General features: G+C 47.0%; 1 pseudogene; it reads right to left on the bottom strand.

Annotated features, from left to right (window-relative positions):
- Window positions 1-4,028: 4,028 nt before the first annotated feature.
- LOC113247498 (5'-AMP-activated protein kinase subunit gamma-2-like) overlaps window positions 4,029-14,799 on the bottom strand; it is a 38,190-nt pseudogene continuing 27,419 nt past the window's right edge.

Raw genomic sequence — 14,799 nt, 5'->3', positions numbered from 1 at the left:
TTGCTAGTGTCCCACTCCCACATGCAAAATGGAAAAATGTACCTGAGCGGCCAGGCCATCTTCATAGTGGGAAACATGTCCAGCAGTCACCAGGAGCAGGTTTGTGGACTCTCAGGACCACAGAGGAGCACAAAAGTAGGCACAAACCTGACAGTGGAGTGCAGAGTGTTGGTGAGAGGCCCGGGGTGAGAGGGGTGGGCAGGGGGCTTGCCATGGGCAAGGGCAGAGAACAGGGCAGAGAAGGTGAGGAATAGCGGCAGGAAGAGCTGTGGCTGAAGCGCCATCTCTCTCTCAGTGCAGCCTGGGCTGTTGCCCTGCTTTATAACAGCCCTGGGGCATCACAATGCCTTCTTGTGATGTCACCACCATGCCCTGGCCTATCACCAGGGCACTGTTAGGTTGGCCCCATTTGGGCGGCCAATCACCAGGCAGCTCAGCTGGCCAATTACTGATGGCGTTCTCAACGACCCTCCTGACATCATTGCCTGGAAACCATGTTTCAAAGAAAACAAGTTAACTTTCCATCAGGATGAAAAATTAATATTTGGGTTGTATTTATAGTTCATGGAGAACCTGAAAGACTCAACCAGTACAAAGCTAAATGTGTCACTCAGAGTCCCCATTCACTAAAACACTGACACCAATGTTAATGAAGACATGGGCCATTAGACCCCATGAAAGGTCACACTTCAGGGGTAAGTGGACAACATGGCACTAGAGCAAATGCTACTCTCAACTTATCCAAAAACACTCAGAAATATGTCTAGAAAATCGTAGATATTGTGTTTGGTACACCTTCCCACAATAAACCTGAACCTGGGAAGGATGAAGCTGTGTCACCTGTTGCCAAAGCAACATTCAGCCTCATAGAAGGGGAACAACATAATCCAGCCTGTCACCAGGTTCACAGTCTTCATGTCCAGATCCAATCAGAAAGTTCTGGGGGAAGGAGTTATGTTTCTCCCCTCCCTTGAATACAAATACATAGTTATCAGATCATTCTGAACACCCAAGAAATCAATCAGAGGTCTGAGAAAACAAATGCTGCAAGTCTACAAGTAGAAAAGTGATGACCATTTGGAAGATGAGAGGTGGAGAGACCTGAATTTGATGTGATACAGCTGAGGATACAGCGGGGGAGAGAAAGTATGCTTGAGGAGGCTACACAAAGTATTATAAGCAGCAGGGTGCAAAATCAGAAATGTTGGAAGTCTGGGTAAAGAAAACGTGGTATGAACATACAATGGAATATTCCTCAGCCACCAAAAAGAATTAACTCTTGCCATTTGTAACAATGTGGATGGAATTAGGGGGTACTACATTAAGTGAAATTAGTCAGTCAGAGAAAGACAAATACCATATGATTTTACTCATATGTGGAATTTAAGAAACAAAACACATGAATATAGGGGAAGGGGCGAAAAATAAGATGAAAACAGAAAGGAAGGCAAACTATAAGAGACTCTGAACTGTAGGGACCAAACTGAGGGATGCTGGAGGGGGCTTGGTGCAGAGATGAGGTAACTGGGTGATTGGGCATTAAGGAGGCACATGATGGAATAAGCACTAGGTGTTCTATGCAACTAATACAAAACTAAATTCTACCCCTAAAACTAATTAAAAAAGGAATATGTTCGGGAACCATCATTATTTGTTCCCCAGCACACAGGAAGCTCCCAGTAATGACTTGTTGAAAGAGTGAGCTCAGAGCTGTCTCATCACGGAGCAGATACACAGGGTCTGAGCTCAGGGGAGAGAAGAGCAATGAGCAGAGAGGTGCTCTCTGAAACTGGGGGATAGATGGGGTTCCCCATGAGGACCGTGAAGAGAAGAGCATGTGGCCTAGGACTGAACACCAACCACAGGGGTGCACACAAAAAAGCTGGAAAAGGAAGCTGAAAGAGAAATCAGCAAAGAAGGCAACTGGAAGTAGAATGATCACAGAAGTGAAGAGTGCAGTGTCCCAAGAGTCCAGAGTTACCTGCGGCCCCTAGACAGGCTGAGTGAGGGTATTTCCAGCTGGATTGCATTTGCGTTTCTATCACTGTCAGACAAACCCAATTCTGTTTTATATGTACTTTCTGACTCATTTTTTTTAATTGAAGCATAGTTGACACACAATATCATGGTAGCTTCAGGTGGACATTACAGTGATTGGAGAAGTTTTTACCTTATCCTATACTCACCACAAGTGTAGCTCCCATGGGTCACCAGAGACACTATTACAATACCATTGACCATATTCCCTTCATTGTGCCTATCATCCACCTGATTATTCATCCCATAACGGGAAGCCTGTGTCTCCCACTCCCCTTCACCCTTTTCTCCCATGCCCCCCTCGCCTCTCCTCTGACAAACATCAGTTTGTTCCCTGTATTTATAGGTCTGATTCTGCTTTTTGTTTGGTTGTTTATTCACTTGTTTTGCTATTCATATTCCACATAAGACTGAATTCATACTCTGTCTTTCTCTGTCTGACGTATTTCACCTAGATTTATGCCATCTGTGTCTATCCATGTTTTGCCAAATGACAAGATCTCATCCTTTTTTATGGCTGAGTAATTTTCCATTTTGTATATATATCACCTGTTCTTTATCAATTCATCTGTTTTTTAAATAGGTAGTAAGATTATTTTAAAATTATTTAATTATTTGTGTGTGTGAGAGAGAGAAAGATCATGAGTGGGGGAGGGGCAGAGGGTGAGGGAGAATGTTTTAAGTTCCCCACTGAGCATGGAGCCTGACAGTGGTCTTGATCCCAGGACCCTGAGGTCATGACCTGAGCCAAAGACAGACACTTAAATGACTGAGCCACCCAGGTGCCCTATAGATAGTAAGATTTATTTTAACTTTTGAATCTGCCAAAAACAAAAACAAAAAATCACAGTATACTCATATATATCCACAGTATGGGCATTTCCAGAGGACTTACATTAAGAATCATTGTTTCTCTTCAACTACATGACAGGACTGCATATGCCATAATAACACTTTACAACAACAATCCAGCAGCAGTCATACAGACAGTATGATTTTACATTTCTTTTTTTTTTTTTTAAGATATTCTTACTTATTTGTCAGAGAGAAAGCACAAGCAGGGGGAGCAGCAGGCAGAGGGAGAAGCAGACTCCCCGCTGAGTAGGGAGCCCAATGTGGGACTCGATCTCAGGACCCTGGGATCATGATCTGAGCCAAAGGTGGACACTTAATGGACTGAGCCTCACCCAGGCATCCCATGATTTTACATTTCCATACATGAGAAGAAAGTTGACATTTTCACAGCAATTTCTTTCCTCATAATGGTTGCCTGTTTCCAGTCTAGCAGAGCAGGTCTCCACACATGCTTTTGGAAACCTGAGCTTTTACGCTCTAACAGTGGCTACATTAGAAGTTTTATCCTTTGCAGATACAAAGTTAAATGAGGAAGTTGCCATTTACAATAACAACCAATGGTTTATTAATGGGTACGGTGAAGCTTACCTGCCAAGGTGTGTAGAATATTGCTGAGAGTAAAAATAAATAATGCTGTCGTAAAGCAGATTTCTTTACATTATAGATCAGAACAGACACTTATCATAAAAAGCTGTTACGTTTTACAAATTGATTATATTCAAATTACAGCGGTTCCACAAATCTAAGGAAAAGAAACTGGTTGGAGAAAGGTTCAAAGACTTTCAGTCCCCAGCCTGGCGAGTCTCCACCTGCCACGGGCTACAATGATGACATAACCTGTGATATAAAACACGAGATATGAACAGGCCATGCTCTCCCCTTATGTTCTATTAACTGTTATAGACCAGTGATTCTTCGAGATGAAAAATAATAAGAATTTCAGGACACAGTGCACTTTGATAATATATAGCATCTGAAATTTTTCTAAAGTCTGAAAACAGTCTTTTAATGCAAGCCTGCATCTTCAAACACATAAAATCTGCTCCTATGCTTGGTTTCAACATCACTGGAAAAAAAAATATCCATCACTAAACCCTGATACACATTCGTAGCCATTTCACCATCTTCTATCACGGTCAGTGTTCAGGAGACGAAGCCTGACCCAGAATCCTTGCTCGCGTTTTCTCCAAGGGCGTCTCCATGCACAGTGGCCATTCTGCTTCTGTCTCCTTCTGCTTGGCACCTGCAGGCATGAGTATCAGGGCTTACCACACGTCTGACAGGGAAATGACTCCCACGATGCTATCTGCTTCACTTGTGACCAGCAGCCCAGAGGTCAGCCCACACTAATCTGTCCAGGATTTCCAGCTTACCGTACTTCACAACACCCTCAAGACTCTGTGAGCGGTGCTGAGGGCCTGGGTCACTGTGATATCTAGATTACTAAATGTTTTCTCAGCAGCAAGCTTAATTACATCAGAATTGGAATAAATACCCACAACTTCTCCTGACTCGTGCACCACAGGGAAGGCCAGCAACTGTCTTTCTGCAAAGACATTCAAGGCTGTACTGAAGGGAGTCTCCTGGTGGATGAAGGGATGTTGTGGTGGCTCCCAAATGCAAGAGCATCCAGGTTCTAGAAGCTTCATGAAGGGAGGCTTTGGCAGACCAGACATAAAATGCTGGAGGAAGGTGAGGATTCTTTTGTGGGTACGTGTACAAAGTGCAGTCCACTGATAGGATCAATAACTGGCAATGAGTGGATTTCATTTATGATCAGTGAGTGTACAGCATGGAAGATGTTTGCATCTGGAGCTATATTCCCTGAAGGCTTACATGTTTCTTGGGGGTGAAGCTCCCCCCGTTTCAATCATATGTGCCTCTAATGCATAAATCTGTACCAGTGTTGACATATGCCATTTCTGTGGTGTATTTATGAACCCTGTAATTGTTAGCATTCCTACAAACTTTGTTTTGTGCTCTCCAGCAATGGTGCTGTTGGAACACCACTGCTGCTAAGGCACAGAGGCTTTCTAACATGCTTTGAAGAGTTGGAAAGAGGTGGTGATCCTTGTGTTACTTCGGTGCATGAAAACCCGCATTCTGAGTCTTGTGCTTCCTCTTCCAACTGGAATTTCTCCCACATGCTGGCTTCTTGGTCCAGGGGCTGCAGCCTGCTGCTACCAGGGAGGAGGAGGACCAGGATCTGCAGGTACTTCTGGATGCTTCTCTGGCCAGGAGTACAGGGGCACAGGGTGTGGGCTAGAACACTCTGGGGTGCAGGTGGAGTGCAGGGACCTGAGGGTGCTGGTGATTTGTGGGGGTGCCAGCAGAGTGTGTGAACATGGAGGTTCTGAAAAGGACATGGGGTTGCACAGACACCAGGTTTTGGGCTAGGACCCTCTGGGTGGTGCAGACATAGTGGGGGGGTTGGGGGTGCAGGTGTGGATCCCTGGCTAGGCAAGCAGGGAGGTGGTGGTTTGGATGAAGAGCAGCCCTTATCCATTCCTCTCTGGTGGATACCTGTGTTGTTTCCACACCTTGGCTACTGTAAGTTATGCTACAGGAAACGTAGGGGTGTATGCATCTTCACGCTGAGGGCACCCAGGCCGCATGGCTAAAGCTGAAGTGGATACAAGCTGGTGTCACAGGACTCTCTGTGCAGAGGGCCCCCTGGCAGGGTGACTGGAGTGGAGATGGATCAGGAGCTGAGGTTTTCTGGGGTGCTCTGGACAGGGGGTGCCCTAGCAGGACAGCTGTAGCTTAAGTAGGTGGGCTAGAGTGTCCCAGGGCTCTCTGCAGAGGAGACACTTTGGGAGGGTAGCTGTAGCTGAAGTGGATTCAGGATTGGGGGGTTCTCTGTGCACAGGATCTCCTAGCAGGATTTCTGAAGCTCAAGTGGGCGAAAGCTGGGGTTGAGTGGGTTGGGGACCCAAGGCTCAGCGAGGTAGCAAGCTGGCTAGGGTGCTCAGAACCTGCTTCTGTCCATGCTATCAAGGTGGAAGGGAATGGGAACCATGGCGTTTGCCAGCACTTCAACACAGAAAGAGATCCAGCACCACTCCCTCCCCACTGGAGGGCTTGAAGGGTGGATCCTTCACATTACATTTGCTCTTTAAATTGAAGCTTCTTGAGACACCTTGGTGGCTCAGTTGGTTAAGTGTCTAGCTTCTGCTCAGGTCATGATCCCAGGAGGATCATGGGATCAAGTCCCATATCCAGCTCCTTGTTCGGTGGGGAGCCTGCTTCTCCCTCTGTGTGCCGCTCCTCATCCTTGTGCTTGCTTTCACACTCCCTCTCTCTGACGAATAAAGAAAAAACCTTAAAAAATAAAAATACACTGCAGCTTCTTTTCTGTGACCCAGGGCAGACAGATCAGCTATCAGCCCCCAGAACTATCCCTCACACTGCAGTTGGCAGGATGGTGAGTGTGTCTCTGTCATGTGTTGTGCAGAAGCTGTTCAGTCGGCCCTCAGTTCTTCTTCAGGCGGATCTGCTCTATAAATAGGTGTAGACTTGATGTGTCCTTGGAGGAGGTGAGTTCAGTTCTCACCTTAGGTGAGGTGAGTTAGGTCCCCATCTCAGATTCTTATGTGTATAAATTTACCCAAATTATTCCACTTGTCAATGTCTCCATTTCCTGACTGTAAAATAGTCTCTTTTCTTTCAGGATCCAATAGCCTTACTTGGCTAAGGCTCCTGGCACACAGTAGGTGCTCATTAAACGTATCTCCGTCCTCTCGTCCAACACTGTGCACTCCAAAACAAATATCCTTGATTCTTCAGACAAACTGCTCCTCCCACTGTCGAGGTCTGAAATACCTTTGTTTCTTTCTTTCTTTTTTTTTTTTTTAGTCAATTGTTAAACTTTATTAAGACGCACCTGGTATGGGTTGTACATTCTTTTTTTATTATTATAATATTTTTTATTATATTATGTTAGTCACCATACAGTACATCCCTGGTTTTTGATGTAAAGTTCGATGATTCATTATTTGCGTATAACACACAGTGCACCATGCAGTACGTGCCCTCTTTACTACCCATCACCAGCCTATCCCATTCCACCACCCACCTCCCCTCTGAAGCCCTCAGTTTGTTTCTCAGAGTCCATAGTCTCTCATGCTTCATTCCCCCTTCTAATTACTCCCCTTTCTTTATCCCTTTCTTCTCGTACCGATCTTCCTAGTTCTTTTATTCCATAGATGAGATAAACCATATGATAATTGTCTTTCTCTGCTTGAGTTAATTCACTTAGCATTATCTCCTCCAGTGCCGTCCATGTTGCAGCAAATGTTGAGAAATCGTTCTTTTTGATAGTTGAGTAATATTCCATTGTATATAGGGACCACATTTTCTTAATCCAGTCATCTGTTGAAGGGCATCTCAGCCCGTTCCACAATTTAACTATTGTGGACAATGCTGCTATGACCACTGGGGGGCATAGGGCCCTTCTCTTCACTATGTCTGTATCTTTGGGGTAAATACCCAGTAGTGCAATGGCTGGATCGTAGGGTAGCTCAATTTTTAACTTTAAGGGACCTCCACACTGTTTTCCAGAGTAGCTGTACCAACTTGCATTCCCACCAAGAATATAGGAGGGATCCCCTTTCTCCACATCCTCTCCAGCAATTGTTGTTTCTTGCCTTGTCAATTTTTGCCATTCTAACTAGCATAAGGTGGTATCTTGGTGTGGCTTTGATTTGAATTTCCCTGATGGCTAATGATGTTGAACATTTTTTCATGTGTCTGTTAGCCATTTGCATGTCTTCATTGGAAAAGCATCTATTCATATTTTCCACCCAGTTGATGATTTGTTTATTTGTTTCTTGTGTATTGAGTTTGAGAAGTTCTTTGTAGATCTTGGATACCACCCTTTTATCTGTAGTGTCATTTGCAAATATCTTCTCATGTTTTGTGGGCTGCCTCTTAGTTTTTTTGACTGGTTCCTTGGCTGTGCATAAGCTTTTTATCTTGATGAAGTCCCACAAGTTCATTTTTTCTTTTCTTTTTCTCTTGCCTTTGGATATGCGTCATGAAAAATGTTGCTGTGACTGATGTCGTAGAGTTTGCTGCCTATGTTCTCCTCTAGGATTTAGATGGATTCCTTTCTCACATCGAGGTCTTTCATCCATTTGGAGTTTATCTTTGTGTATGGTGTGAGAGATGGTCAAGTTTCATTCTTTTGCATGTAGCTGTCCAATTTTCCCAGCACCATTTATTGAAGGGACTGTCTTTTTTCCACCGGATGTTTTTTCCTGCTTTATCGAAGATTAGTTGCCCAAAGAGCCGAGGGTCCATTTCTTGGTTCTCTATTCTGTTCCATTTGTCTATGTGTCTGTTTTTGTGCCAGTACCATCCTGTCTTTGTGATCACAGCTTTGTAGTACAGCTCGAAATCTGACATTGTGATGCCCCCAGCTTTGTTTTTCCTTTTCAACAGTTCCTTGGCAATTCAGGGCCTTTTCTGTTTCCATAGAAATTTAAGGGCTATTTGTTCCAGTTCTTTGACAAATGTCATTGGTATTTTGATCGGGATAGCATTGAAAGTGTAGATTGCTCTGGGTAACATGGCCATGTTAACTCTGTTAATTCTTCCTATCCATGAGCATGGAATATTTTTCCATTTTTTGTGTCTTCTTCAATGTCTTTCAAGAATGATTTGTAGTTTCTAGAATACAGATCCTTTACGTCTCGGTTAAGTTAATTCCAGGGTAATGTATGGTTTTTGGTGCTATTGTAAATGGGATGGATTCCCTAATTTCTCTTTCTTCAGGTCTGAAATTTCTTTTTTTTTTAAATATTTTATTTATTTATTTGACAGAGATGACACCCAGCGAGAGAGGGAACACAAGAGGGGGAGAGGGAGAGTAAGAAGCAGGCTCTTAGTGGAGGAGCCTGATGTGGGGCTCGATCCTAGAACGCTGGGATCACGCCCTGAGCCGAAGGCAGATGCTTAACCACTGCATTACCCAGGCACCCCAAAGTCTGAAATTTCTGAGCACAGTATGGGAAGACCCACCCTGCTCCTGGGCTTGGCACTTCACAGGTCCATCTGGCAACTTTACCCTTGCCACTTGCTTGCTTTCTCTCCACCTACTCAACTGAGAGGTAAACATACCTGGGTCAACCCTCCTCTATAAATCCTCCTCCCTGGGGGGAGGCTAACTTCAGAATCCATCAAGGTTCATGAATACCTTAGCAGCCAAGGGAAATGCAAGCCACTGGGAAAGTCTTCTGAAGGGTTTTAGAAATCCACTGCTGATGTTTGGATCTTGGAGAACATTCCAGTGGAGGGCTTAGGAGGGTCTTAGTCGTTGAGTAGGGTAGGTATAACTAACGTACATCTGTGGATTAGGATGATCACATCCTGAGGAAAGTTTCCATCAATCTGGCAGCCGGAGTCAGATGTGAAATGGAAAGGAGAGAAGGAAGTAATCATTGCTGAGTGCCCAGAGTGGATGCCTCACTGTGACAGTCCATTGATATAGGACTTTTCTCTGAACGTGGTAACAATTCTACAGACTGGTCATGCTCTTGCGTGTCCCTATTTTGCAGATGAGGAAAGTGACATTGGTTGGACGTACCTAACATGTAGCTGTGCTATAACATGGCGCATGGAAGGAGGCTATAGTGCCTAGTGGGTCAGGGTTCCCATCGTAGCTCCACCTCTTCCTAGCTGTGTGACATTGAATCATTCCTGAACCTCTCTGATTCTCAGTCACCTCATCTGCAGCATGGAGAGACCAGTGCCTACCTCATTAATGTGTTTGAAGATTGAAATGACACAGGGAACCTGCAACCCTTAGCAGTGTTTCTAGCACACAGTAAACAATCACGAAATACGGTCTGTTCTTAATTTTACTGTTATTGATGTTATTGCAAAAAATCCTGAGCTACAAACGAGGGTGCTTGGATTTAAACCTAAATCCTTCTGGATCCAAAAATCAAAAGTGTTAGAACCATAACCATGTTAGGAAAAAGCTGGTCATACTCATTCCTTCAAGCTTCTTGGTTACATTTACTAATGCCCGGCATGGTGTTGGGTAGTGGAAACACAGAACAAAGAATATCCTACTGTTTAAAGGATCATAAGCAAGGGAAGTAAAGTAAATTGTATTATTTGTCTCCATTTTTCCACCTTCCTTTCATGGCCATAGCCCTCCAAATTGACCACATTTACTTTTCTTTTTGAATGGGCTTGGCTGTAGGACTTGCTTTGGACAATGGAATGTGAGTGTTCTTGTTGGCAAACAGAGACTTTAAATGGTCAAAGTTTGGAGTTACGTTTTCCCACAAAGTCCGTGAGGTCTCAGGTCAGAAATGGTCTATGCCAAAATACCTGTGTGTAGACACCCTGCTTCCCTTTCCCTTTCTATCAGGGTGGCACCCACTTCAGCGGCTGGCCTTGAAACCTAGAGGAGTCAGTGCGTGTGAACAGTGTTGACTAGGATGGGCACGTTGTGCTGTCAGCTCCCTATGGTTCACTGCCACATTCTCAGAGGCTTGGAGTCCCCTGCCCACAATCTGGAGAATGCAGTGTCTACTGTGGTGCCTTGGTGACTATGTTGCTAAGCTGTGTATTACAAACATCTTGAAATTATTGTTTTACATTTCAATGCAACTATTTATTTAATGTTGGTAGATATTCTGAAGCTCATGCCACCCCCACTCCAGGAGGTGACCCACATGCCCAGCTCAGCTTCCCTTCTATGTCCTCCTGGGGTGGGCATGTGTAGTGGTCTCACCGCTTTGAAAATGTGGCCTGGAAGGGAAAACCTTCCAGGAAGCCCTGAATTTGGACAAAAAAGCTCTGAAGCTCAGGGACCTCAGCCCGCCCCTGACACCTCCAACTCCACCTCCCCTCCAGTAGGGAGGACTTCTAAGGCTGGAGGAGCTCAGCCTAGGATTACTCTGTGCTCAGAACCTGGGTCTCCTCCCTTGATCCCAGCTCCCTCCTCATGCTGGGCCATGTCCAGGGAGACCTGGTCCTCTGGAAAGGTCGGCTAATCTTGTCCTTCTTCTACACCAAGTGAAAAAGCAGATTTGTCTTTAAACTTTGATGTTCTTCCACAAATATTGTGAGGGAATGCTTCAGCTTAAACTCTTTTTTGGAGAGTTCTTTATTACTGTTCTTGCTTGTGTTAAAAGCCACACAATCCTCTCAAAATTTTATCTATGGCTTTGTTTCCCATGGACAGCTCTCCCAGCTGCTGGTCTTTCTCCCTGTCTTTAGTCCTGGTGTCCTTTGCTCACTCAGGAGAGACTTCCCCTAAAGATAAAGGCTCCCCAAGTGATATATTACCAGGACATCAGGCTAAACTCATCCCCAGGCCTGAGGCCTGCAGGGCATGGAACCACCAGCCTCTCAGCACAGTGACCCCATGTGGGTACTGCACTCTGAATGGCTGCAAGCACTAGCCAGGTCTTGGCATCGAGCTCTGAATCACTGACATTTGGGAGTAAGCCCCCAACAGAGGGAACAGCCTTTACTTTCACAGACCACACCACACTGGACCCTCTACTGGAGAGGGGGATTTGTGTCTGGCTAGTAACCACAAATTTCTCATCTGGGTACAAATGCCCCACTTTTCTGGGTTTGGGCTGTCCTTCCTGCTCCATGTCCTGACCTTCTGTGTGTCTTACTGAGTCACTGAATGAATTAGTGTGGGAAAGTTCATGGGGCCAATTCTTCCCTGTCTTGCAATGGGGACACCACTTGGGATCCAAGAACATGGTCATCGTGTGTTGCCAGGAAGCAGGGATGTTTCTGAGGCCAGTGCACTGTTCGTGTTCTCTGGGCTCACAAATTTGGAAGGCATCGTGGGGTATGGTGTATGGGGACTGGTGGCCTATGCTTCCAGCCAGGTTTCCTGTGCCAGGTAGGGATGCTGAGTTCCACAGGCAGAGGAGGCTTTTGGGAACAGCAAGGGAAAGCTTGGGGATGGACTCCCACCATGCCTGTAGTTGGGATCGGAGGGCTGGGGTGGGACTGGCAGGTGGTCTTTGCTGTGTCGACAGTCTGCAGGGGCACAGAGGTGTTGGTGGCTCTGCGTGTGGGTCACAAGTTTCCCTTTGTTGAGTAGGGCAGTCTGGCATGAAAACCATGGATTTAGAGAAGGGAGGTGGACTGGCATGCATAGCTATCTTAGAGATGTTGGGGGCTGGTCCTTGCTGTGTGTGCAGTCAGGTGCCAGTGGAATGAGGAGGTGAGCAGAGGTGGAACCCACTCTTTGTCCCACTTTGGAGCACTGGGCCATGGCGTTTGTAACTGCAAGCATCAGGATCCCTAAGCTCACCACAGTGCCCCTGGCCAATCTCCAGTTGTCTGTGCCCGGCTCCCTCTCCCCGGACAATCCCCAAGCCACTGTCCCTGCCCCCCCCATTAGCCAATCGCCTACCACTGACCCTGCCTCTCACCCTGGCCAATCTTTAGGTGATTATTCCAGAACTTCTCTTACTGGCCAATCAACAGATGGCTCTCAACTGTTATATCATCCTGTTAACTCATCTGTTATCTTACTTCTGTGGCCAATCACCAGGCAGTATGGCAGTCCAATCACCAGGCAACACTCATCTCTGGCCTCCTGCCCTTGTCCACCAGTGGTGTCTTGGACTCACAAGCTGTTGCACAGTGTCCTTGCTGGTTCTTTCTGGGGACAGAGACAGGCTCCTCTCCCATTTGGCCCAACCTTCCTTTCCTAGGTGAGAAATGAGAAGTGGGGGAAGTGACCTGCTACACACAGGACCAGGGGATCTGAGAACCATTATGGGCCCACCCCTCGAGAAGCTCTGGAAGGGTTTGCCTGCTGATCCCGAAGGAGCCTGGCTCCATCAGCTATTCCACCTGAGAGCCAGTTCTGAGAAAAGAGCCCCGGGGTGGGCTACAAGATGTGAGTGAGGACTCCAGGAAGAAGTCTCCTAATGCCTCAGCGGGAGACTGAAATCAGACAACTTAGATAGGAGAAACATGACAGGGAAATTGCGAGTTGGCCACTGGCACTTACATGGGGAGGTTTGATTGACACTCTGCGCTGCTTGTGGGCACAAGGGAACAACAACGTTGAAGGAAGTGCATGGGACCGGAGAACGTGGAGTGTTCGGGGCAAGTGGAGATGCATTTCAGGAAAACATATATCCCCAAGATGGTCCAAGTGCTGAGTGCTGACTGCAGCTGATTAGGGCAGATGGCCATTTGCATGGCTCTGTATTGCTTTTACAGACTTTACTGTCCTTACAGTGTGGGTGGTCGCAAGGCAGTGCCTGAGGCTGAATCTCACCAGTATTAGGAACAGCCATCATGCCCCAAGAGGATGTCATGTGCTCACGGATTTCATGGTCTTGGGCCATGATTCTCAGGCAAGGGTGATCCAAGGGTGAAAAAATCACTTTTAGGGATCCCAGGGGAGGCACAGTTGGGCGAGGATGTCTTCCCAGATCAAAGCCTCTGGGGCCTTAACCTCCAAGGCCACAGACACAGCCCGCTAGCTGGAGGACTCGCACAAGCTTCCACGTGGACACCCTCTCTAGCAGGCAAGTTCCCAGAGTGGTGGCTCCGTGTTGCACACAGGCCAGGGCCCTGAGAGATCACCAATACAGATAGCACAGTCCACCCGTTGATGGGACAGGCTCCAGGGCTCAAGTCTGGACTTGAGACTCCTCTGGCGTCGCTGGCCTTGGACCCCAATGTGGCTGCAGCCCCGTTCTTTCCTCCATGTCCTGTGTGCACAACTGCCAGTCCCAAGGGTCCAGAGACCTCCCAGACACTCTCAGATCAGACCGCTGTCATCCCACAGCCACGAGGGAGGCTTTCTTCCATGTGGCTTCCACACACAAAACAAAAGCCGCCTGTGTCCGGAGGCCACCTTGTCTTCAGGCACCTTTCAGACATTGGAACCCACTCTGTTCCGGGAGGGAAACAGACCCTTCCACTCTGTCTACAGAAGTTACAAGTAGTTGTGTCCATAGAGTGAACTTTAGGAGTGACACTCTGGGACAAGAGAGATGTACAGGGTTTCTAGCACAAGCTCTATGGACAGAGAGTTACGCACGATCCACCGGTGCAGCTGGATGCCTGGAGGCATAGAGAGACGGACGTGTTTGTGCATATGCGTGTGTCCAGAGAGATAGAGATCTATTTGGACAGAAGCGGCCAAGACCAGAATTCTTTGGTCCTGGCAACTTGGAACACATACGTGCTGGTCATGTGGGGAGGGGGCGTCAAATGACCGAATCCACAATCTCTCATCTCCCCGGGCACGTCGGAAAGAGTTATGGGCAGAATAAATCCCCAAGGAATGCAACCGCCGTCACACACCGGAGCTTGTACTCTGACATGCTTAAGCAGGGTCCTGTGACACTGTAGACCTCTGAGTGTGTCCACTTATGAGAGAAAGTGAGATAGAGAGAGAGGTGGAGAGAGAAAGACAGAGATCTGAAGAAAGAGACAGAGACAAGGACAGAGGCAAGGCAAAAAAGTGAGGGAGGGAGGGAGGGACAGAGGGAGGGAAGAAGGGAGGGAGCTTCGTTGCCTGCATAGTATGATCAGCCTTAGGTGTGCATTGGGCCTTGGCTGAGAACGTTGGGGTCGAATCCCATGGGCGTGCACTGACTGCCCCTTGGGCTCTACCTACATCCCTTGGAGGAATGCTCGCCCCTGAGGCACCTTCATCTGGGCGAAGGTTGATCAGATGGCCGGAAGCGTTAGAGCGGCCACTCCGGGTCCTCTGGGCCAGAAGCTGGGAACAGATGTGGGAACCCCGATGGCTTCCCCAGCCTGGCCCAGGCCCAGGAAGCCTCACAAACCTCTGAGGATTGGCAGGGATGACAGGACAGGAGGGGAATGGAACAAATCACTACCAAGAGACCGAACTGGGGAGGCAAAAAGAGGTTTATTGTAGCAGCGGAG

Source organism: Ursus arctos, unplaced genomic scaffold (genome assembly GCF_023065955.2).
Source record: "Ursus arctos isolate Adak ecotype North America unplaced genomic scaffold, UrsArc2.0 scaffold_5, whole genome shotgun sequence".
Classification (NCBI taxonomy): domain Eukaryota; kingdom Metazoa; phylum Chordata; class Mammalia; order Carnivora; family Ursidae; genus Ursus; species Ursus arctos.
Note: the sequence above shows the minus strand (reverse complement) of the source record. Positions and strands in the feature narration are given on the sequence as shown.